Source organism: Hemiscyllium ocellatum, chromosome 36, assembly GCF_020745735.1.
Source record: "Hemiscyllium ocellatum isolate sHemOce1 chromosome 36, sHemOce1.pat.X.cur, whole genome shotgun sequence".
NCBI lineage: Eukaryota > Metazoa > Chordata > Chondrichthyes > Orectolobiformes > Hemiscylliidae > Hemiscyllium > Hemiscyllium ocellatum.
Window position 1 is genome coordinate 18,157,888 of NC_083436.1, and position 24,717 is coordinate 18,182,604.

Here is a 24,717-nt window from a genome sequence, read left to right on the forward strand (position 1 = left end):
CATTGTTCAGAGGGTATTGGCCCACCAGTATGTGTGGAGGCTATATGCAACAACAACAACTTACATTTGTAGAATCCCCTGACAATGATAAGACATCCCGAGGCATTTCATAGGACAGTTCTCAAACAAGATTTGATACTGAAACGCAGAAGGTGATATTAGGACAGGTGACCAAATTCTTGCTCAGAGGAGGACCTTAAAGGAATCGTTGTAGAAGGTTTTAAGATAATAAAAGGCTGAGAAGCTAGCAGGGATAGCCACTTACGCTGTATTGATTAAAATCAGAGATGCTTGCAAGATAAGAATTGGATAGTTATAGATGTCTTGGAGGATTGTAGACTGGATAACGCTACAGAGCTCAAAAAGGGTGAGGCCATAGAGTGATTTGAAAAAAAAATTGGAATTTTAAAATTAAGTTACGGCCAGATCTGGAGCTAGTAAACATAAGGTGGATCGAACTTTGAGCATATAGGCAGTAGAGTTTTATTTGATATTTATTTATTTGATAGACCACAGAATAGTACAGCACAGTACAGGCCCTTCAGCCCATGATATTTTGCCGGCCTTTTATCCTACTCTAAGATCAAACTAACTTACATATCCTTCATTTTACTATCATCCATGTGCCTGTCCAAGAGTTGCTGAAATGTCCGTAATGTATCTGACTCTACTACCACCACTGGCAGTTCCATGTACCCACCACTCTCTGTGTAAAGAACTGACCTCTGACATCTCCCCTAAATTTTCCTCCAATCACCTTAAAATTATGATAGCCTCGTGATAGCCATTTCTGCCCTGGGAAAAAAGTCTCTGGACTATACTCTCTATCTTTGCCTCCCATCATCTTGTACACCTCTATTTAGTCACTTCTCATCCTTCTTCGTTCCAATGAGAAAAGCCTTAGCTCCCTCAATCTTTCTTCATAAGACATGCCCTCCAGCCCAGGCAGCATCTGGGTAAATCTCCACTGTACCCTTTCTAAAGCTTCCACATCCTTCCTATAATGAGGCAGTCAGAACTGAACACAATATTCCAAGTGTGGTCTAACCAGGGCTCTATACAGCTACAGCATAGCCTCGCAGCTCTTAAACACAATCCCTCTGCTAATGAAAGCCAACACACCATACACCTTATTAACAACTCTTTCAGCTTGGTTGGCAACTGTGAAGGATCAATAGACATGGACCCTAAGATCCCTCTGTTCCTCCACACTGCCAAGAATCCTGCATTTAACCCTGAATTCTGCGTTCAAATTCAACCTTTCAAAATGAATCACTTCACACTTTTCCAGGTCGAACTCCATCTACCACTTACCAGCCCAGTTCTGCATCCTATCAATGTCCCGTTGCAACCTACAACAGCCCTCCACGCTATCCACCACTCCACCAAACTTCGTGCAATTGGCAAACTTACTAACCCACCCTTCCACTTCATCATCCAAGTCATTTATAAAAATCACAAAGAGCAGAGGTCCCAGAACAGATCCCTGCAGAACACCACTGGTCACCAAGCTCCAGGCTGAATATGGCCTAATTTCCAAATACTACCATCCTCTGTCTTCTATGGACCAACCAATTCTGTATTCAGACAGCTAAGTTTACCTGTATCCCATGCCTCCTTACTTTCTGAATGAGGCTACAATGAGGAACTTTATCAAAGGCCTTGCTAAAATCTGCACACCAGATCTCTGCTCTACCTTCATTAACGTGTTTTGTCACACTGTCAAAGAATCCAATATGGCTTGTGAGGCATGACCTTCCCCTTACAAAGCCTTGCTGACTGTCTCTAATCAGACTATGGTTTTCCAAGTAATCATAAATCCTGTCTCTCAGAATCCTCTCCAATAATTTGCTCACCACAGACATAAGACTAACTGATCTGTAATTCTCAGGATTATCCCTAATCCCTTTCTTGAACAAGGGAATAACATTTGCCACCTTCCAATCATCTGGAACTACTCCAGTGGACAGTGAGGACACAAAGATCATTGCCAAATGTGCAGCAATCTCTTTCCTCACTTCCTGTCATAACCTAGGGTATATCCCCTCTGGCCCAGAGGATTTATCTATCCTTATGTTTATCAACATTTTCAGTACATCCTCCTTCTTAACATCAACCTGTTCAAACATATCAGCTTGTTTCATAAGGTCTGCACAAACAACAAGGTCCCTCTCAGCAGAGAATACTGAAGCAAAGTATTCATTAAGGACCTCCCCTACCTCCTCCGACTCCAGGCACAAGTTCCCTCCACTATCCCTGATCGGCCCTCCCCTCACTCTGGCCATTCTCTTGCTCCTCATGTAACTGTAGAATGCCTTAGGGTTTTCCTTAATCCTACCCGCTAAAGCTTTTTCATGCCCCTTCAAGTTCTACTATGTCCATTCTTCAGTTCCTTCCTGGCTACCTTGTAACCCTCTAGAACCCTGTCTGATCCTTGCAAATGTCTTTTTGCTTATGTTACTGTTAAATGAATGTAGAATTTAGGGTGATACTAGAAATTTTACTTATGCTAGGATAACTTGAACTGATCATAAATCATCATTATCTAATGTGGTGAGTACATCATGCTTCTATTGATAAATTAGGCAGGAGCTTCAACTTAAATTCTGGGTATGTCCATTCCCTTCACTCTTATGTATCAAAGTGATTCTTGGACTTGAAGGTTAATGAGTACAATGATGTGTGCTGTTCATGTATCCATGGCTCTAATTTCCCTGTCTTTATGGCAATACCATCAACCCACATCGTCCACTAACACTTGTCCAAGGAATGTTTGGGTTACAATAATAGAACTAATCAGATGACCATATCGATGTCAGTATGAGTGCTGTGCATGACTTTGATTCACTTGTTATTTTGCACTTTGTGCCACTGATTCATTTTGAAACCTTTTGTTGTTGGCGCAGCAATTTACCAATTCCCTATTTTGACCAACTAAAGTAAAAATGAGTTCATGCCTGTGTGAAAATAGCATGCACAGAAACAAAGAATGAACATATTAATGTAAACCTTTACAAATCCTCTAGAAGGGAATGTCAATGGTATTTAAACATCCCAATCCCTAACATTGCTGATACCAAGTAATAAACAGAGTATTGCTTGACAGAACCAAAGGAGTAAAGGTTTTGTCAAATAAATAATTTTTAACGGAGTCACAGAGGCAATATGAGAACTGATGACCAAAAGAGAAATAAAGGAAACAGGAATAAACACAAAGTGGAACTATCTCATGGGAAAGGCAACATTTGACAATTTAGCCTTATTCTTTAATAAAGTAGGAGGGTATTTGTGAAAGTATACAGATGACATATTGCTTAGCTCTGAACTTTTCCATGGGCCCAATCAAAACAAAGTCCCTTCAGTGTGAAGCTGGTGGCTGCAAACATAAGACAGCTCTCCGTTACAAAAATTCTAAAGGAAAACACTTAAATCGCCTTTCTCAATCAAGTAAAACTCTCTGACTCTCACAGCTGATTGATTCAGGAGATGGCTATCAGGACAAGGCTTTGATGTTTGTGGGTGATGATTTGCAGCCCTCTGATTGTGTGCAAGAGGAAAGGTATGATTGATTTTCCAGCTCCTCCACATCCCGGTCCTCATGTGTGCTCAAGGAGTAGGCAGAGACACTGACAGATACAGCAACGGTGTGCAAGGCAGCAGAGCACTGCCACAGGAAATTCAATAACATTATCAAACCAGAGAAGGTAAGATACACAGCAAACTCTCCCTTTCTTCACTGTCCACTGAAACTGTGTGACCCAGAGGTAAAACAGACGGATCCGTGATCTTTCAGCAAAACCACCCAAAACACTTGGATGAGTTGAGTGGAGAATGAGTCAGAACTCCCTCTGGAACTGATGGATTAAGCATCACCATGACCACAATGGAGGCTCAGGTGGGGTGGGGGAGATGTTGGTTCAGAACCAGTGGGAATACCTATCCTTTTCCTATTTATAAATTGTTCAGACCAGGCCAGAGGAAAGTTGTCAGCATCCTATCCCACTATATGGGGCTTCACAACACTTCACAAACGCAGCCATTCTGACCTTTGTATTTTTTCCATACAGGTATCATGTATTAGATAAGATTAGATGACTTACAGTGTGGAAACAGGCTCTTCGGCCCAACAAGTCCACACCGACCTGCCGAAGCGCAACCCATCCAGCCCCATTCCCCTACATTTACCCCTGCCCCTAACACTACGGGCAATTTAGCGTGGTCAATTCACCTAACCTGCACATTTTTGGACTGTGGGAGGAAACCGGAGCACCCGGAGGAAACCCACGGAGACACAGGGAGAATGTGCAAACTCGACACAGTCAATCGCCTGAGGGAGGAATTGAACCCGGGTCTCTGGCACTCTGAGTGCAGCAGTGCTCACCGCTGTGCCACCATGCTGCCCACAAAGGTGTAGGTGAAAGCGGGTGGAGATAGGGAGGAAGACAGGTGTAAGGTGCATTGTTTCTCTGTGTGTTCCACTGATCTTACATCAAAGTTATGTCAGAATCAGGATAAATCTTGTAAATGTTCCAGGCCTCTGCCAAACAGCGGGTTACTCTCTTTAAGGTTTTCTGTCTGTCCCAACTTCCTGGAAAGGTGTAGTGAGAAATCTGAATAATTGTTTCGTTCTTGGCTCTAAAATACCTGTACTCGTTTATTTTTATTGGCACAAGCTTTATAACGACTGGTTAATTATTGTATGCAGGGAAACATTGTCTGAAAAATATATGTGTGATTAGGGCAATTTTCAATGCCAACTAACTGTGCCAGAAAATGGAGTAATGCAGGTCAAGTTGTCTATTCTATTATCTTTCGATCTCAACTGTGTACAGGAGGCTGGGTAGATCAGAAATCACCCCTGGCCTGCTCTTTAATGCTCTCTGGCTGTTGGTCCTAGCTGGTACAGATGACACATAGCCATCTTAAACAATTATAATTAGTGCCTTGGCAGCAAAGTATCTTTATATAAGGCAGATGATCTTTTGAGTAACAACAAAATAACCTTTTTCAATGATCCCGTGATGAATGGTAAATTGAAATTGTCATGCTCGGAGTGTTGTAACTTGTTCTTCTTAAGTTTACATTCTGATGTTGCATGATCATATTGAGATCTGTGTTGAGCTGATCCTTAATTTGCTCTGATGCGCCACCTGCTGTCTCATAAAGAATTGCTGTGAAGATGCTGGTGTTGGACTGGGGTGGACAAAGTTAAAAATCACACAACACCAGCTTATAGACGGACATGTTTATTTGGAAGCACTAGCTTTCGGAACACTGCTCCTTCATCAGATGGTTGTGGTGTATAAGATCGTAAGACACTGAATTTATAGCAAAAGTTTACAGTGTGATGTAACTGAAATTGCATCTTGACAAAGACCTGGATTGTTTGTTATGTCTCTCATCTTTTAGAATGAACTGAAACCAACATGATAATTCTAAAAGATGAGAGACTGAACAAATAATCTAGGTCTTTTTCAATATATAATTTCAGCTACATCATACTGTAAACTTCTGCTATAAATCAATGTCTTACGATCTTATACTTCACAACCATCTGATGAAGGAGCAGCGCTCTGAAAACCAGTGCTTCCAAGGAAACCTGTTGGACTACAACCTGGTGTTGTGTGATTTTTAACTCCATAAAGAATTGACAGGTATCATGCATTTGATAGGATGTGATTCAGAATTTGATTATATGATTTTTAATGGCACTAAGGATTTGAAAGATGATTCATGACCTTGTTGCAAAATTATCATTGCATATCAAAAGTAAATTATTAGATGAATTGGAGATGTTTCAATCACATGACAAAGCTCTAGAGGTAACACGGTGGATCAGTGGTTAGCACTGCTGCCTCACAGCGCCAGGGACCTGGGTTTGATTCCAGCCTCAGGCGACTGTCTGTGTGGAGTTTGCACATTCTCCCTGTGTCTGTGTGGGTTTCCTCCAGGTGCTCTGGTTTCCTCCCACAGTCCAAAGATGTGCAAGTCAGGTGAATTGGCCATGCTAAATTGCCCGTAGTGTTAAGTGCATTAGTCAGAGGGAAATGGGTCTGGGTGGGTTACTCTTCAGAAGTTCAGTGTGAACTTGTTGGGCCAAAGGGCCTATTTCCACACTGTAGGGAATCTAATCTAATCATTGTACGATTTGCAAATGAACAATTATCCCCAATATTTGAAGATAATCAAATGTGAAACCATAGCTGGCATTCCTTTCAATTCTTCATTCTGAAGGGTATATGTATAGCTTTCCCTCCAAAGATCTAGCTTGGGAAACATACTTACTGTAAAGAACACGGGGCGGCACGGTGGCACAGTGGTTAGCACTGCTGCCTCACAGCGCCTGTAGACCCGGGTTCAATTCCCGACTCAAGCGACTGACTGTGTGGAGTTTGCACGTTCTCCCCGTGTCTGCGTGGGTTTCCTCCGGGTGCTCCGGTTTCCTCCCACAGTAACAAAGATGTGCGGGTCAGGTGAATTGGCCAAGCTAAATTGCCCGTAGTGTTAGGTAGGGGGTAAATGTAGGGGTATGGGTGGGTTGCGCTTCGGCGGGTCGGTGTGGACTTGTTGGGCCGAAGGGCCTGTTTCCACACTGTAAGTCTAATCTAATCTAATCTAAACACATCAAAGATCAAGCTAGATGTATCTTATAAAGCCAGGACTGTCAAGTTTTTAGCTTTTCAGACATATGATGTGATTTAGGCTGGGACATTACATTTAAGTTACAATACTTTGTTAAAATTTTGCTTGCAACTAAAATTGAAGAAGGAATGAAATACATAATTAACTTGAAAGGATGGAATTTGGAACAATGTCTGTCTTCAAATATTGGAGGGAGTTGTTTAGCCTTTCATGTCAATAATTGTGGATTTTTGTGTCAGCATTTTGTTAAGGATTCCATATCTATGGGACAATAAGGGTGTGATTCATGATGTTATTAAATGGCGAACCACCTGGTTAAACCCGGGACAAAAAAAAAGAGACAGTGGTATAACTGTTGCATTTCATGTCCAGAAGCAGGAAATAGGCAAGTTCTTGGTCAAGTGGGAAGTTCTGCTGAAGGGCAAATCAAGGCCTATCCACTTGAAGATTATTGACCAATGATATGACAGGCCGGGTCTCATCAATAATAGCATTGATTAAACTAAAACATTATTTAGCAAGTTAACCATATTATTGTTGACCAGTCTCAACTTCTTAAACTATAGAATTTAAATTGAAATAAAATGAGATTTCCTGTAAGCATCATTTCATGTGTCAACTTAACAACTGGGAAAGAAATTAAAGTAGCAAAACTTACTTTTCTTCCTCTTGTTGAATTGTTAATCAATTTGACCTCCATGATCACCATTTCTCTGAATTGGCCCAATCAGATACCAACATGCAAGTTCACCTTGGCTTTCCAAAACTTTTACCTGATAGATAACGACAATCCAGTACTGTAAGAATGCCCTCTACAAACAGATCATCTCAATGCAGTCATAATTCATGAAATTCAAACCACACCCACTGTGGTGAAATAGATTGATGCAATCAATGGAGTCAACAATCTCAAATGGTTGTACTCAGACTGCTTTGACACAATCAGCAATTTAAATGACAATGCAATAATGCATCTTCAGGATAATGCAAAGCCATTCATTGATCCTTAAAGGAATGCAGCATATGCGTTCAGGAGAAGCTACAAATGGAACTGACTGAGATGGAGTGACATAGTATCACTCAGAAGGCTGATGGTCATACAGATTGGTGCAGCTCCATGACTTACATCTTAAAGAAAGACAACACACAATACCGTGCTTTTCACTTCCATTCAAACTTTCACTTAAGAATTGTCCACATAAAATATAGGTACTGGAAGAGTTAAATCCTTGATTTTCTGGAGTGAGGTTCTTTTGCAAAATGTTGCTATCCTCACAATATTTATGATGCTTTTCAGATGGTATTGTGTCTGATGGTTACTATTTGGGCAGTGCGTTAGTATGTGCAATGACTGAGGAGAAGGTAGAAGTTGAGTCATGTTCAAACCAAAAGCAGTACGTTTCTCATCCTGCAAAACACATGCACCTAGGCCTTTCTTGTGACTTTCCCGGCATCATGACGTTGCAGTAAAAAAAAGGTTTTGTTGACAAGACCTGCAAAGAAGACTCAAGAGTACTAGTGGTTATCTTGCCAAACACAATGAACATCCTTCTTGAGCAAATCTCTCGGAGAACATAGAGCACTACAGGAACAAGCCCTTCGAAGCACCATGTGTGTGCTGACAATGATGTCATTCTAAACTAATCCCATCTGCCTGCACATGGTCTGTATTCTTCAAATCCTTGTTTGTTCCTGTCTAACTGCCTCTTAAACATTGTGACCATATCTGCTCCAATCACCTCCCTGGCAATGGGTTCCTCCCACCCTTTGCATAAAAAAAGCTTTACTCACACATCTCCTTTAAATTTCCCCTCTCAACTATTTTTTTGTTCACAGGTTGAGGGCTACATTGACTAGGTAAGCATTTATTACTCATCTTAGAGGGCAATTAAGAGTCAACCATATTGCTGTGGGTCTGGAGTCACATGTAGTTCAGACCAGGTAAAGATAGTGGTGCTATGGCCATACATGTAGCTCTATTTAACAATTTAAAACCAAAAGACACCCACTAAATAAGAGCTTATCACAGCAAATGTATGAGCTGTAGGTATTAACACGTACTAACAGCCTTCGCTACTTTTTGAAAATAGGACTTACTACTCCTGTGATAGAATCTTCTTATCACACATATTTACAGGAAACAAGAAGAAATGTATTCTTAAAAAGATTATACAGAAAGCACCCTGTTTTGTTCCCCTGGGATTGTGTTAGTAAGAAAATTGAACAGACCTTTGAAGCATTTGCCAAACATTCGTCAACAGACTAGCAGTTGAAAACTATATTGTTCACCGAACAGCTTCTAATCAGAGTCGAGAGTGTGGTGCTGGAGAAACATAGGTCAGGCAGCATCCAAGGAGCAGGAGAATCGACGTTTCAGACATTCCCAATGAAGTGCTTATGCTCAAAACGCCGATGGAGCAGGAGAATTGACTTTTTGGGCATCAGCACTTCATCGGGAATGTCTGAAACGTCGACTCTCCTGCTCCTTGGATGCTGCCTGACCTATGTTTTTCCAGCACCACTCTCTTGACTCTGATCTCCAGTATCTCCAGTCCTCAATTTCTCCTAGCTTCTAAACAGATATTGTTGTGTGTCCGAGTAGCTAATTTTGTCACCTTTAATTTATTGTAGCAATGTTAAATCTGATTTAGGTTGTCCTTGTATATTGATAATTGAGCACTAGAGGGCCACCTGATGGTTGGTTGGCTGGCTGGTTTGCTGCCAACAGTGTGGGTACATTTCCTGCACCAGCTGAGGTTTAATTATATTAGATTAGATTACTTACAGTGTGGAAACAGGCCCTTCATTCCCACAAATCTATCCCTCCGAAGAGCAACCCACCCAGACTCATTCCCCTACATTTACTCCTTCACCTAACACTATGGGCAATTTAGCATGGCCAATTCACCTAACGTGCACATCTTTGGACTGTGGGAGGAAACCAGAGCACCCAGAGGGAACCCACGCAGACACAGGGAGAATGTGCAAACTCCACACAGACAGTTACCTGAGGCAGGAATTGAACCCGGGTCTCTGGCACTGTGAGGCAGCAGTGCTAGCCACTGTGCCACCGTGCCGCTACCCTTGTCTAAGACATGGTGACCCTAAGGTTTAACCAACCATCTATCTCTAACAAGAGAGCAGCTGTATGGTCTGGTAAGACTATGGCAAACTTACCTTCACGACAAATGCATTCCTGAGTCTTTGTTCACATTGAGAGAGAATGGCCAAATTTTTGCAAACTGTGGTAAAGGAGCAATGTTTACAATTTACCTCATTGGCATTTTCTCACAAAAACTAAACCTAATCCGGCCTCTGATTCAATGTGATAGCACCCTCCCTCTTTGGGAGGGTGTGTGTGTGTGTGTGTGTGTGTGTGTGTGTGTGTGTGTGTGTGTGTGTGTGTGTGTGTGTGTGTGTGTGTGTGTGTGTGTGTGTGTGTGTGTGTGTTTCTCTTAGCTTATCAGTTGAAAGAATGCAACATCGAAACAAGGAATTTTTTGAACATTAATCTCGTTTCTCTTTCCACAGGAGCTGTTGGGTATTTCCAATATTTTGTCCCTTTATCTGAACTCCCTCAGCCAACATCCATTCCTGAGCCAACACCTAGTAAATGGTGATCTGGCTATTTATTCCATCACCATGTCTGATTTTCACCATTATCCACAAGTGAATAGTGATTACACATTAAAACTACTTTGCTGGTTGTAAAGTGTTTTAGAATATCCTGAGACCATTAAAGATACTATAAACTTGAAATTCTAAACATTTGTTGTCAATTAAGTCTCGGTATGAATAATAGAAACTGAAAGTGTGGACGATTGGACATATTCAAAACAATCCTCTGTTACTCTTAAAGGCTTTAAATGGAGGGGTTGGTGAACACGTGGAATATCCACATGGAACCTTTTCTTATATTTTTGGATGATGTAACTAGGTAGAAGGATGGGTCCTTGGGGAATTCCTTAGCGATGGCAGGGTGAGGGAGCAGGAGGTGAAGTTATGTCAAGAATGTTTGGCTCGGCAATTATAGAAGCAGGTAACCACAATTCCACTCAGCTGAATGATAGGGGTAGGTATTGAAGGAGGAGAATGTAGTTATCAATGTCGAAGACTGAAGGGAGGATGTACTCAGAACACAAGTGTGGTTTTCATAAAGTGCAATTTTGTTCTACTTCAAATTTACAACCATTCCAGTGTAAGTCCGGACCAGTGCAAGATAAATTTTGAAATGTATAAAGCATACATAAATACAAACATACAAATGAGGAGCAAGAGAAGGCCTTTTGGCCTCCTAAACATGCTTCTCCATATGATGAGGTCATCATTCATACGATTATGGTCACAACTTTACTGTCCTGTTCATACCAAATGAAACCCTGTACACCTTTTCTCTTTGACTGTCTTGTCAATCAAGAAGCTATCAAATTCAGCCTTAGAAATATTCAATGACAAACAAAGCAAGGGGATAATAATGAACAGTAGGACTCTGGGAAGCACCAAGGATCACAGAGACCTTGATGTGCACGTCCATTAGTCCCTTAAGGTAGCATAATGGTAGAGTGAATGTGAATCAGCACTCTGATGAACACATTCCATTTGCCTGAATGGGTGCAGCTCTAACAACACTCGAGAGTGTTGAAAAACTGGTATGTTCACTATAAGTGGACAACTTGGTAAGGAGCGTGTGAACAGTTGCACTAGTACTGTATCAAATTGCAACTGGATAATGAAAAGGAGGATGGGGTGGCATGTATTTTGGGCAGATGCCATAACTGAAAATGTGTTGCTGGAAAAGCGCAGCAGGTCAGCCCTGTCAATGTTGAAAGTTATCCTTATGCTTCAGGCTCACTTATGATGTGTGTATATTAAAATGAATAATGTCAGGAGCACAAATTTCCCTTTCCTTGCTATAAAGCACCTTGCTATTCATTGCCTATGATCTTTCACACATTTGAAATAAAACTAATTTCTGCAGCATTGTGTTAAACCTGATTTCATCATTCATCTACGAGCACATTACTGGATAAGAGTAAGCATTGAATTATTAATGGCTGTTCCTAACTGCTAATCCTTCGCTCTGTATGCTGCAGGAGAATTCTGAATTCTTTTAATGGACGCTCGGGCAAAACTCTGAGAGTAGTGCCTGCTGCACAATGAATCGCTTACAAATCTGGGGCAAGACAGTTCATTGGTTTGCATTTCATGCCCTACATGAAATGTGTACAGTTCACAGTAAAATTACTGCAAGATGTACATGGAAATACTGAAAAGCTCCCTATGTAAATCAAAGCCTATCAAGATCCAACTATTCTAGTTCAATTCATTTATTGGCAAATTATTTTTCTGGAATTAGAAAGACCAATTTTTCTTTGTCACTTCAAACTCCTGCTATTCTAACCTTGCTCTGACAAAGAGTCCATTGTGTGGATAATGCCACTTAATTTTCTCTAATTTAATGAATGGTTAGGAGGGGTTAAGGGAAGAGAGGAGATTCAGGCTACAGTCTGACCCAAGGCAATCATCTTGCCTAGACAGGGCTGATGGGAACTGTGAAGCCTTGTTTATGGAGTCACTCCATAATTTATGGTTTAGAGCCAAAGAGATAAGTAAAATTGGGATTGTAAGTTGAGTTTCCCACTTGCAAGTAGTACTGCATGCAAGACAATTTGACCCTTCATTGATGTCTGAACTATGAGGCGAACAGTTGGAAGTAGTCTGTACAATGAGTTAATCAAACCTGAGCCAGCAATTAATGTGTGACCAATAGCCTCAAAAATATTTGAAAGGATTGTCACTCCTGGTCTTGAAAAGAGACAGAAGAGAGAGATATTAAAATGCAGCTTACATTCCTATGATCAGCTATGAGCAAACCAGATGCTGAGAATTCTTGATGTGGACGTCAGAGCCATTTCATGGAGACGTCAGCTTTATGCTGTCTGCAAAGAACCTTCAAGTTACTCACCATGTAGCAGCATCTCAGGGCACGATATGTGGGCACACTTCATCCATGGACATTGGCATCTAATTATTGCCAACCTCTCAGGATCATTGTGGCACCGCTCCAGTTCACCTGCAAGATGTTTAGGAAGTTGAGATCTGCATTTCAGCGATTAACATTAAAAGGCTGCTGCGAGGACACTTTGCATGTGGTGCAGACATGCACCGAGCTCACCGATTAGACCAGGCTGAATTCTAGGGCTGCTCACTTGCTGTCTTAATGATGGCACAGTTCATGGCTACCTGGGTGAGTGTGTAACATGCAAATAGACATGTCTCAGAGAGTAGTCGTCAGTGAACTTCATGGAGTAGAGTATACCAGAGTAGGTTATATTTGTCATTTCTACCATATACAATTGATACAGTAAAAAACTAGACAGCATTCCTCCAGGACCAAGGTGCTACATGGACAGCACAAACTACACAATCATACAAAGCACGGTATAAAGTGTATAAGAAGTCAAATCACGCTAATTACAGTGTAATAAAAGAATGATAATTAATAGACATTGTTCTAGTAGCAATTCAAAGTTGTGCAAAGAATTTCAAATGGAAAAGAGTCCGATCACACAGTGTTAAGGAATCTGATGGCTTGGGGGAAGAAACTGTTCACAGTCTGACTGTGAGAGACCAAATGCTCCGGTATCTTCTCTCAGATGGCAGGAAGGAGAAGAGTTTGAGTGAGGAGGTGTGTGGGGTCTTCCATAATGCTCTTAGTCTTTCGGATGCAGCGTGTGGTGTAAATGTCTGTAATGGAGGGAAGAGAGACCCTAATGATCTTCTCAGCTGTCCTCACTATCCGTTGCATGGTCTTACCATCCAAGACGGGTGCAATTCCCGAACCAGGCAGTGATGCAGCAGCTCAGGGTACTCTCAATGAACCCTCCGTAGAATGTGGTAAGGATGAGAAGTGAGAGGGGGCTTCTCTCAATCTACCCAGAAAGTAAAGATGCTACTGAGCTTTCTTCACTGTGGAGCTCGTGTTGAGAGACCAGGTGAGATTCTCTGCCAGATCCACGCCAAATTTGGTGCTCTTCACGATCTCCATGGGAGAGCCGCCAATGTCCAGCGGTAAGTGGTCACTCCATGCCCTCCTGAAGTCAACCACCAACTCTTTCATTTTGTCCACTTTCAGAGACAGGTTGTTTAGTCATTGAGACAGGACGCTGAATATTTCCTCAGCTTGGGGACAATGGTAATGGCCTTGAAGCACATTGGAACTATGGTGCAGCTCAGGGAGGTGGGGATCTGTCAATAAGGGGCTGCCAGTACAATAAGTCAAAGGCAGTTTCCGATACCAGTCCAGGGGATTAGCCATGGTCAGGCATTCAGTGGGGGTGCTCTCAGTCGGGAGCTCCGTATCTTTGCAGCTTAGGGTATGGGTCATCATGGCCAGTTCTGTGTCTCCATAGTGGCCAGTCAGGAGAGTAGCACTAATATTGTCAAGGAGATTATCATAAAAACCTTGTGCTTCAGCCTTTAAGGATGGAAGTCTGCCCTGCTTACCTGGTCAGGCCTGAATGTGATTGAACTACTCTCGCAAGTCATGCAGTTCAAATAGGAATGAAAATAAATGCTGGCCTTGCTGTTAGAATTCAACAAAACCCTCTGACCCAGTAATATACAAAATGCTTTCTTTTGTAGTTTTCTTTAACGATAGTAGCTGTGAGTATAAATAGATTCTGAGAATCCTGAAGAATGTGCTGTTAGATGGTATAGTTTGTCAGTAAATCCTGCTGAATGGGATCAATGCAAGAGTCACAGAATACACTATTGGCCTTTAAGCCACACTATTAGTAGTCACTCTGCTTTAATGAACTACTGTTAGCCTTTTAACTATCTTTTTCTTTATTCGCTGAGCTACATTTGAAATCCCTATGTTTACAATCTGGCTTATTAATGTTCGTGCTCCTGTTAAGTAATGACTCAATGTAAGCAATATTGTTGGGTAAATGTGATTGATTTTCACTCATCACTGGGCATTCTGATAGAAGCTTGAAGCTCACAACATGTTTGGTAGTTTTGGGTCAGGTGAGATAAAGAAATGTTAAAAATTTTACAGGTGACCCCAGCCAACCTCCAAACTACTTTCAATGGAGACAGGACAGGGCGTGAGAGCAGTCTGCTCCAAGGAGTTGCATTGATTGTTTAGATATTGTAATGACGTTACGTGCATAATGTCTCCTGCCCAGGTTAAATTTCATCTTGAACAGATGGATTTCCTCAGTTTCAAGAATATAAATAGGCTAAGGATGATGAAGCCAAAACATAATTGCTGGAGAAACTCAGCAGATCTGGCAGCATGTGTGGAGGGAAAGCAGACTTAAGTTCCGAGTCAAGTGACCATTCTTCAGAACTGTCCTTCTTTCTGCTTTCTCCCCACAGTTGCTGGCAGAGCTGCTGAGTTTCTCCAGCAATTTCTGATTTTTGTTTTGTTTTAGATTTCCAACATCTGCAGTTTTTTTCTTCAACGTTAGGTAAAGGATGATGATGATGACTGCTGGCTTCAGCAGGATGGAGACAAAGAATGCTAATCAGGTACCGACATTCAATTTAGTGGGATGTCTACACCTCAATTTCCCACTATTTTGCAAACAGTGTAGCCCCACATCCCTACATCACCATCATCAAACATGTTCCCAACCACCGCATGTCTCATCATTCCAGTCTCCAATATGAACAGCTATGTGTCACCTGTGAGGAGTGCCAAAAAAAGTCCAAGTGAGGAGGATCGTCCATCTCCTCCTGGATAAAGGTGGAACAATAAGGGCCTCTGCCAAATTTACTATTTTGCTGTTGGCCCAGACAATGTTTTCTACCCAGAGTTAAAGACCAAAATCTACTCAAGTATGGGTAACAGATTCAAAGCACTGGTTTGAAACCCTGGGGAGACATCCCAGTGTTCTGGCCGATACTTACCTTAATCAATGACACTAAAAATAATAGTTATCTGGTCTTTACCACATCGCTGTTTGTGAACTTGCTGTGTACAACTTGGTCACTATGTTGACTACAGGTTTCCTATGTTACAGTAGTGATTATACTTTGTAAGTACTTTGTTGGCTGTAACTTTCAGAAACCATATGTTACACCATACAGATGAAAATCTTTCTTAATTTTAAACCATGTCTTTCAGAAAATTTAAATTATTTCAAGGTAACTTTTTTCTTACATGATTTCAGGGCCAGATTGAGAACTCCAGATATGAATTTTTTGGTGTTTATTTTTGAAATGGTTATATTTGTCCTATATCAGATCAATTTAGTGGGTGGCACGGTGGCACAGTGGCTAGCACTGCTGTCTCACAGTACCTGAGATCTGGGTTCAATTCCTGACTCAGGTGACTGACTGTGTGGAGTTTGCACGTTCTCCCCATATCTGCGTGGGTTTCCTCCCACAGTCCAAAGATGTGTGGGTCAGGTGAATTGGCCATGCTAAATTGCCTGTAGTGTTAGGTAAGGGGTAAATGTAGGGGTATGGGTGGGTTGCGCGTCGGTGTGGACTTGTTGGGCCGAAGGGCCTGTTTCCACACTGTAAGTAATCTAATTTAGCCTCAATTTTAACTTGCAGTAGAGTCACGCATGAGAGATACTGTCTGATTTTAGCTCGCTTTCTTCACCAAAGCCATGTTTCGAAGACAAAGGATTAATGACATCACCTTCCAAACTCCTGTCCCACATCTCTCGACCGTAATGTAAATCACATGGTCAACAGGAAGGTCGGGATTAGGGGAGAAGGTAAACTGGAAATGGTGGATGTTGAAGCACCAGTGACTGGCAGCTTGTGGTTTGGCGAGAGTGTTACCATCAATTCCCCTCTCTGCTCTTTTTGCTACTTTAATCGACTCATTCAGACATGTTATGACACACCTCTGGTAAGCTGGGACTTGAACCTGAATGTTCTTGTCCAAAGATAAGGACACTACTACTCTGCCACAAAAGTCCTTTCTCTACTCTTTGAAATGAGCAATAATGGTTCAGGCAACTCCCAGTGGGGCTGAGGTTTAAGGCCTATCTAATTACTAGTGGTAGAGGATCAACCACTATTGAGTCACAACGAGAGTAGGGAATTTTCTTAGCAATATTAAAATGCTTATTGCATTACAGCAAAAGAAACAACTTTCATTAAGTTAGACATAATTATCAGACAGTCAGGAGCCAGAGATGACAAGTCTCCAACCAAACATTATTGTATGGATGTTATTGTGTGGTCAGACTGCGTTTGTTTACTCTGGGGCAGAAGAGATTGAGAGGGGACATGAATGAATTGTATAAAATTATGAGGGGCATAGATAGGGTAGACAGAAAGAAACCTTTCCTCTTGATGGAGGGATTAATAATGAGGGGTATAGACTTAAGGTAAGGGGCAGAAAATTTACCAGATGGTGTAAGGAAAAATGTTTTCACTCAGAGGATGGCAAAAATCTGGAACTCATGACTTGTAAAGGTGGTAGAGGCAGTAATTCTCAGAACAATTAAAGATTTAGATGTACAGTTGCAAAGTTAGGGCATAAAAGGCCATGACCAAATGCTGGAAGATGGGATTAGAATGGGTATGGTTTTGACTGGCTGTGGGCCGAATGGCCTCTTTCTGTCCTGTAAATCTCTATGACTTTATGATCAGACTGGATGGAGTCCAATGCAATCTTTACCATTAAACTATTCAGAACCATTACTTTATACAACATGACAATTGTGAATCCTGGTCAGATTCTGGTCCTGATAAGTATATATACATGAAGGACATTTGTATTATTAATTGAAGTGGACAGAACTGTACTTTGAGTAAAGCAAATTCAACACAATTTGCAAAACATAGAACTGACAAGAACCAGTCACATCTGGTTCTCTCAGAAACACAGTAAATAAGTACGCTCTGTCTTTTTCAACAACACCGATCAATAAAATCTTACAGAATGTATTCCCTGACCTTTAGGTTAAATTCTTATCGATCGACACTCACAATGGAAGCAAAAATGTAGTTTACATACACTTATACTAAACTTGAAGTCCAAAAAGACATGTGTTCCAGAACTTGCTGCTCCCCCAGCCAAGCTCTTCCAGTACGGTTACAACATTGGCATCTACCTGACGATGTGGAAAATTGCCCAAGTATGTCCAGGACATTAAAAAAAGCTGGACAAATCCAACCAGACCAGTTATTGCCCCATCAATGTACTCTTGACCATCAGTAAGGTGATGGAAGGTGTCATCAACAGTGCTGTCAAGCAGCACCTGCTCAGCAATAACCTGCTCAGTGACGCCCAGTTTGGGTTCCACCAGGGCCACTCAGCTCCTGACCTCTAACAGCCTTGGTACAAACACGAACAAAAGAGCGGAATTCTAAAGGTGAGGTGTAAGTGGCTGCTCTTGACATCAAGGTGGCTTTCAACCAAGTATGTCATCAAGGAGCCCTAGCAAAACTGGAATCAATGGCTATCAAGGGGCAAACTCTCCAGTGGTTGGAGTCCTTCCTGGCACATATGAAGCTGGTCATTGCTGATTGAGGTCAGTCGTCTCAGCTCGAGGGCATCTCTGCAGGAATTCCTTAGAATAGTGTCCTGGGCCCAATCATCTTCAGATGCTTCATCAATGATCTTCACTCCATCATAAGATCAGAATTCATTCATAAGATCACCATTCATAACTCCTCAGAAAATGAAGCGGTTCAAATGCAATAAGATCTGGACAATTTCCAGGCTTGGGCTTACTTGTGGCATGCCATACAAACGCCAGGCATAATCAATAAGAGATAATCTAACTACTGCCTCTTGTTATCACCACTACTAATAATCTGGGGACTTATCATTGACCAGAAACTCAACTGGACTCATCACATAAACACAACGGCTGCAAATGAGCAATTGTGATAGGGGACTGTCTAGTCAGAGGCATAGACAGATGTTTCTGTGGCCGACAGTGAGAAATCAGAATGGTGTATTGTCTCCCTGATGTCAGAATCAAGGATATCTTGGAGAGAGTGTGGAATGTTCTCAAAGAGGAGAGGGACCAGAATGATGTCATTGTCCAATTTGGAACTAACAACATAGGAAGGAAAAAGGTGAGATTCTGAAGGGAGAATATAAGAAGTTAGGCAGGAATTTAAAAAGGAGGTCCTCGAAGGTAGTAATATCTGGATTACTCCCAGCGCTGCAAGTTAGTGAGGGTAGGAACAGGAGGATGGAGCAGATGAATGCGTGGCTGAGGAGCTGGAGCAGGGGAAAAGGGTTCACATTTTTGGATCATTGGAATCTCTTCTGGGATAGGAGTGTCCTGCATATGAAGGACAGATTGTATCTATATTGGAAATGGACTAATATACTGCAGGGACATTTTTTCGAGCTCGGGAGGATTTAAACTAATACAGTGGGGGAGTGGGGCCCAGGAAGATATTTAAGAAAAAGGGATCAGTCTGAGACTGGATAGTTGGGAAAAGGAGCAAATCAAACAGTTAGGGACGGGGACAAGGCAGAGAACAAAGTAGAACTGCTATATTTAACTGCATTTATTTCAATGCAAGAGGCCTAACAGGGAAGGCAGATGAACTCAGGGCATCAGACTGGGATGTCATAGCAATTACAGAAACATGGTTCAGGGATGGGCTGGACTGGCAGCTTAATGTTCCAGGATAGAAATGCGATGGGAAGGATAGAAAGGGGAGCAAGAGAGGAGGGTGAGTGGTGTTTTTGATAAGGGATAGCATTACTGCTGTACTTATGAAGGATATTCCTGGTAATATGACCAGGGAAGTTATTTGGGTGGAACTGAGAAATAAGAAAGGGATGATCAAATTATTGGGATTGTACTATGGTATCCCCACCCCACCCCCCGCCCCCGCCCCACAATATTCAGAGGGAAATGGAGAAACAAATTTGTCAGAAGCTATCTGTAAGAATAATAGGATGATTATGGTAGGGGATTTTAACTTTCCAAACATAGACTGTGACTGCCATAGTGTTCAGGGTTTAGACGGAGAGGAATTTGTTAAGTGTGCACAAGAAAATTTTCTGATTCAGTGTGTGGATGTACTGACAGAAGGTGCAAAACCTGACCTACTCTTGGGAAATAAGGCCGGGCAGGTGACTGGGGTGTCAGTAGGAGAGCATTTGAGTCTAGCAACCATATAGAAATATAGCAATATAGAACATATACAGCACAGTGCAGGCCCTTCGGCCCTCAGTATTACGCTGACCTGAGGAACCGATCTGAAGCCCGTCTAACCTACACTATTCCATTTTCATCCAAATATTTATCCGAAGACCATTTAAATGCCCTTAAAGTTGGTGAGTCTACCAGTTTTGCAGGCAGTGTTCCACACCCCACCTACTCTGTGAGGAAAGAAACTACCTCTGACATCTGCTCAATATCTATCACCCCTCAATTTAAAGCTATGTCCCCTCATGCTAGCCATCACTGAGGAAAAAGGCTCTCACTTTCTACCCCATCTAACCCTCTGATTATCTTATATGTCTCAGTTAAGTCACCTCTCAACCTTCTTCTCTCTAACAAAACAGCCTCAAGTCCCTCAGCCTTTCCTCATAAGACCTTCCCACCATACTAGACAGCATCCTAGTAAATCACCTCTGAACCCTTTCCAAAGCTTCCACATCCTTCTTATAATGCTGTGACCAGAACTGTACTCCAAGTGTGGCTGCACCAGAGTTTTGTACAGCTGCAACATGACCTCATAGCTCTGAAACTCAATCCCTCCACCAATAAAAGCTAACACACCATATGCCTCCTAACAATCCTATCAACCTGGGTGGCAACTTTCAGGAATCTATGTATATGGACACCGAGATCTCTCTGCTCATCTATGCTACCAAGAATCTTACTATTACCCCAGTACTCAGTATTCCTGTTGCTCCATCCAAAGTGAATCAGCTCTCACTTTTCCACATTAAACTCTAGTTGTCACCTCTCGGCACAACTCTGCAGCTTATCTATGTCCCTCTGTAACCTGCAACATCCTTCTGCACTCTCCACAACTGCATCGACCTTAGTGTCATCTGCAAATTTACTAATCCATCCTTCTACGCCCTTACCCAGGTCATTTATAAAAATGAAAAACAGCAGTGGCCATAAAACAGATCCTTGCAGTAAACCACTGGTAACTGAATTCCAGGATGAACATTTCCCATCAACCACCACCCTATGTCTTCTTTCAGCTAGCCAATTTCTGATCCAAACTATCAAATCACCCTCAATCCCATGCTTCTGAATTTTCAGCAATAGTTTCCATAATTCTATTAGTTTTAAAATAGTGATGAAAAAGAATAGACCGGATCTAAAAATTAAAGGTCTAAAATGGAGGAAGGCCAACTTTGACAGTATTAGGCAGGAACGTTCAAAAGTTGATTGGGAGCAGATGTTCACAGGTAAAGGGTGGCTGCAAAATAGGAAACCTTCAAAAATGAGATAATAAGTGTACAGAGACAATATGTTCCTTTAGGGTGAAAGACAAGGCTAGTAGGGAATGCAGGATGACTAGACAAATTGAGGTTTTGATCAAGAAAAAGAAGGAAGTATATGTCAGGTATAGACAGCAGAGATTGAGTGAATCCTTAGAAGATTATAAAGGCAGTAGGAATATACTTTAGAGTGAAATCAGGAGGGCATAAAGGGGACATGAGATAGCTTTGGCAAATAAGGTTAAGGAGAATCCAAAGGGATTTTAGAAATACATTAAGGACAAAAGGGCAACTAGGGAGAGAATAGGGCTCTTCAAAGATCAGCAAGGTGACCTATGTGTGGAACTACAGCAAATGGGGAGATATTAAACAGGTAGTTTGCATCAGTGTTTACTGTGGGGAAGGACAATGGAAGATATAGAATGTGGGGAAATAGATGGTGACATCTTGAAAAATGTATATATTACAGAGTAGGAGGTGCTGGATGTCTTAAAACACATAAACGTGGATAAATCCCCAAGATCTAATGAAGTGACCCTAGAACTCTGTGACAAGCTAGGGAAGTGATTGCTAGGCTCTTGCTGAGATATTTGCATCATCAATAGTCACAGGTGAGGTGCTGGAAGATTGGAGGTTGGCTAATGTGTTGCCACTATTTAATAAAGGTGGTAAAAGCAAGGGCACTGTAGACCAGTGAGCCTGACATTGGTGGTGGGAAAATTGTTGGAGGGCATCCTGAGGGACAAGATTTACATGCATTTGAAAAGGCAAAGTTAGATTACGTGGAATACAGTGAGAGCTAACCATTTGGATACAGAACTGGTTTGAAGGTAGAAGATAGAGGGTGGTGGCGGAGGGTTGCTTTTCAGACCCAAGGCCTGTGAACAACAGTGTGCCACAAGGATCGGTGCTGAGTCCATTTTTGTCATTTATATTAAATTATTTTGTCATTTATATTAAATTATTTGGTTGTGAACGTAGGCGATATGGTTAGTATGTTTGCAGATGACACCAAAATTGGAGGTGTAGTGGACAGTGAAGAAGGTTACCTCAGAGTACAATGGGATCTTGATCAGGTGGGCCAATGGACCGAGGAGTGGCAGATGGAGCTTAATTTAGATAAATGCAAGGTACTGCATTTTGACAAGGTAAGTCAGAGCAGGATTTATACTCTTAATGGTAAGGTACTGGGGAATGTTGCTGAACAAAGAGATCTTGGAGTGCAGGTTCATAGCTCCTTGAAAGTGGAGTTGCAGGTTGACAGGATAGTGTAGAAGGCATTTGGTATGTTTTCCTTTATTGATCAGAGTATTGAGTGTAGGAGTTGGGAAATCATGTTGCAGCTGTACAGGACTTTGGTTAGGTCACTTTGGAATATTGCATGCAGTTCTGGTCTCCTTCCCATAGGAAGGATGTTATGTACCTTGACAGAGTTCAGAAAAGATTTACAAGGATGTTGTCAGAGTTGGAGGATTTGAGCTATAGGGAGAAGCTGAATAGGCTGGTACTGTTTTCCCTGGTACATTGGAGGCTGATGGGATGACCTTACAGAGGTTTATTCAATCATGAGGGACATGGATAGGTTAAATAGACATGGTCTTTTCTCTGGGTTGCGGGGGTCCAGGAGTATTGGGTATAATATTTGATTAGATTCCCTACCATGCGGAAACAGGCCCTTCGGCCCAACATGTCCACACCGACCCTCTGAAGAGGGTTTAGGATGAAAGGGGGAAGATTTAAAAGGGACTTAAGGGGCAACTTTTTCACACTAGGGTGGTGCATGTATGGAATGAGCTGCCAGAGGAAGTGGTAGAAGCTGGTACAATTACAACATTTAAGAGGTATCTGGATGGATATATGAATAGGAAAGATTGAGAGGGATATGGGCCAAGTGCTGGCAAATGGGACCAGATTAATTTAGGATATTTGATCAGCGTGGATGAGTTGGACCGGACGGTCTATTTCCGTGTTGTACATCTCTATGACTTTATGACTCTAAAAGTAGGTCAGAGGATAGGAATACTGTGGCAAACAACTCATCACCTGACTCCTCAAAGCCTGTCCTCCATCTACAAGGCACAACTCAGGATTGTGATGGAATACTCCCTACTTGCCTTGATGGGTCTAACTCCAGCAACACTCGAAGCTTGACACCATCCGGGACAAAGCAGCCCGCTTGATTGGCACCACATCCACAAGCATCTACTCCCTCCACCAACAAAGCTCAGTCGCAGCAGTGTGCACTATCTACAAGCTGCACTGCAGAAACTCACCAAAGCTTCTCACACACCTTCCAAACCCATGATTACTTCCATCACGAAGGACAAGGGCAGCAGATACATGGGAACACCATCACCTGCAAGTTCTCCTTCAAGCCACTCACCATCCTGACTTGGAAATACATCGCCCTTCCTTCACTGTCGCTGGGCCAAAATTCTGGAATGGCATTGTGGGACGACCCACAGTAGATGGCTTGCCACAGATCCAGAAGGCAGCTCACCACCACCCTCTCAAGTGCAACTCGAGACAGGCAATAAATACTGACCAGCCAGTGACACCCACATCCCACCAAAACACATTTTTTAAAATGTCTGCTTTGGGCAAAACTAATGATCTAGGCAAAACTGCACTCAAGGAGTGTGCTAATTTTCACAAGCCTTGGCTCTCAAATTTATTTCCACTCAAATTTACTTGTATGTCACCAAACGTAAATTGATTTCTTTGCCTGTTTGCCAGGAACTCATTTAAAGCACAAGAAGGCAATTTTCAGGAGCAGGCCATTTAGCCCTTCGAGTCTGTACTGTCATTCAGTATGATCATAGCTGATCATAGAACATAGAACATTACAGCGCAGTACAGACCCTTCGGCCCTCAGTGTTGCATCTACCTGTGAAGCCATTCAAAAACCCATCTAACCTACACTATTCCATTTTCATCCATATGTTTATCCAATGAACATTTAAATGTTTATCATATGTTTAACATATGTTTATCCAATGAACATTTAAATGCCCTTAATGTTGGCAAGTCTACTACTGATGCAGGCTGGGCATTCCACGCCCCAACTACTCTCTGAGTAAAGAAACTAGCTCTGACATCTGTCCTATATCTACCACCCCTCAATTTAAAACTATGCCCCCTCATGCTAGCCACCACCATCTGAGGAAAAAGGCTCTCACTGTCCACCCTATCTAACCCTCTGATCATCCTGTATGCCTCTATTAAGTCACCTCTTAACCTTTTTCTGTCTAACAATAACAGCCTCAAGTCCCTCAGCCTTTCCTCATAAGACCTTCCCTCCATACCAGGCAGCAGCCTGGTAAATCTCCTCTGAACCCTTTCCAAAGCTTCCACATTCTTCCTATAATGTTGTGACCAGAACTGTATGTAATACTCCAAATGCAGCTGCACCAGAGTTTTCTACAGCCTCAACATGGCCTCGTGGCTCCGAAACTCAATTCCTCTAACAATAAAAGCTAACACACGGTACATCTTTCTAATAATCCAAACAATCTGGCTGACAACTTTCAGGGATCTATGCACATCGACACCAAGATCTCTCTGCTCAACCATACTACCAAGAATCTTACCATTAGCCCAGTACTCTGTATTCCTGTTGGTCCTTCCAAAGTGAATCACCTCCACTTTTCTGCTTTAAAGTCCAT

General features: G+C 42.0%; 1 protein-coding gene across 5 annotated transcripts in view; it reads left to right on the top strand.

Annotated features, from left to right (window-relative positions):
- The window catches only part of ucp1 (uncoupling protein 1), an 86,260-nt gene that overhangs the window by 16,573 nt on the left and 44,970 nt on the right, over positions 1-24,717 (top strand). For 2 of the 5 annotated variants that reach the window (XM_060851296.1, XM_060851299.1), the window contains exon 1: positions 3,377-3,704. The exons of the other annotated variants lie outside the window; for them this stretch is intronic. The gene's annotated coding sequence lies outside the window, so the exon portion shown is untranslated. Of the gene's footprint in view, positions 1-3,376; positions 3,705-24,717 lie in introns of those variants that run through there. 5 annotated transcript variants of the gene reach the window in all.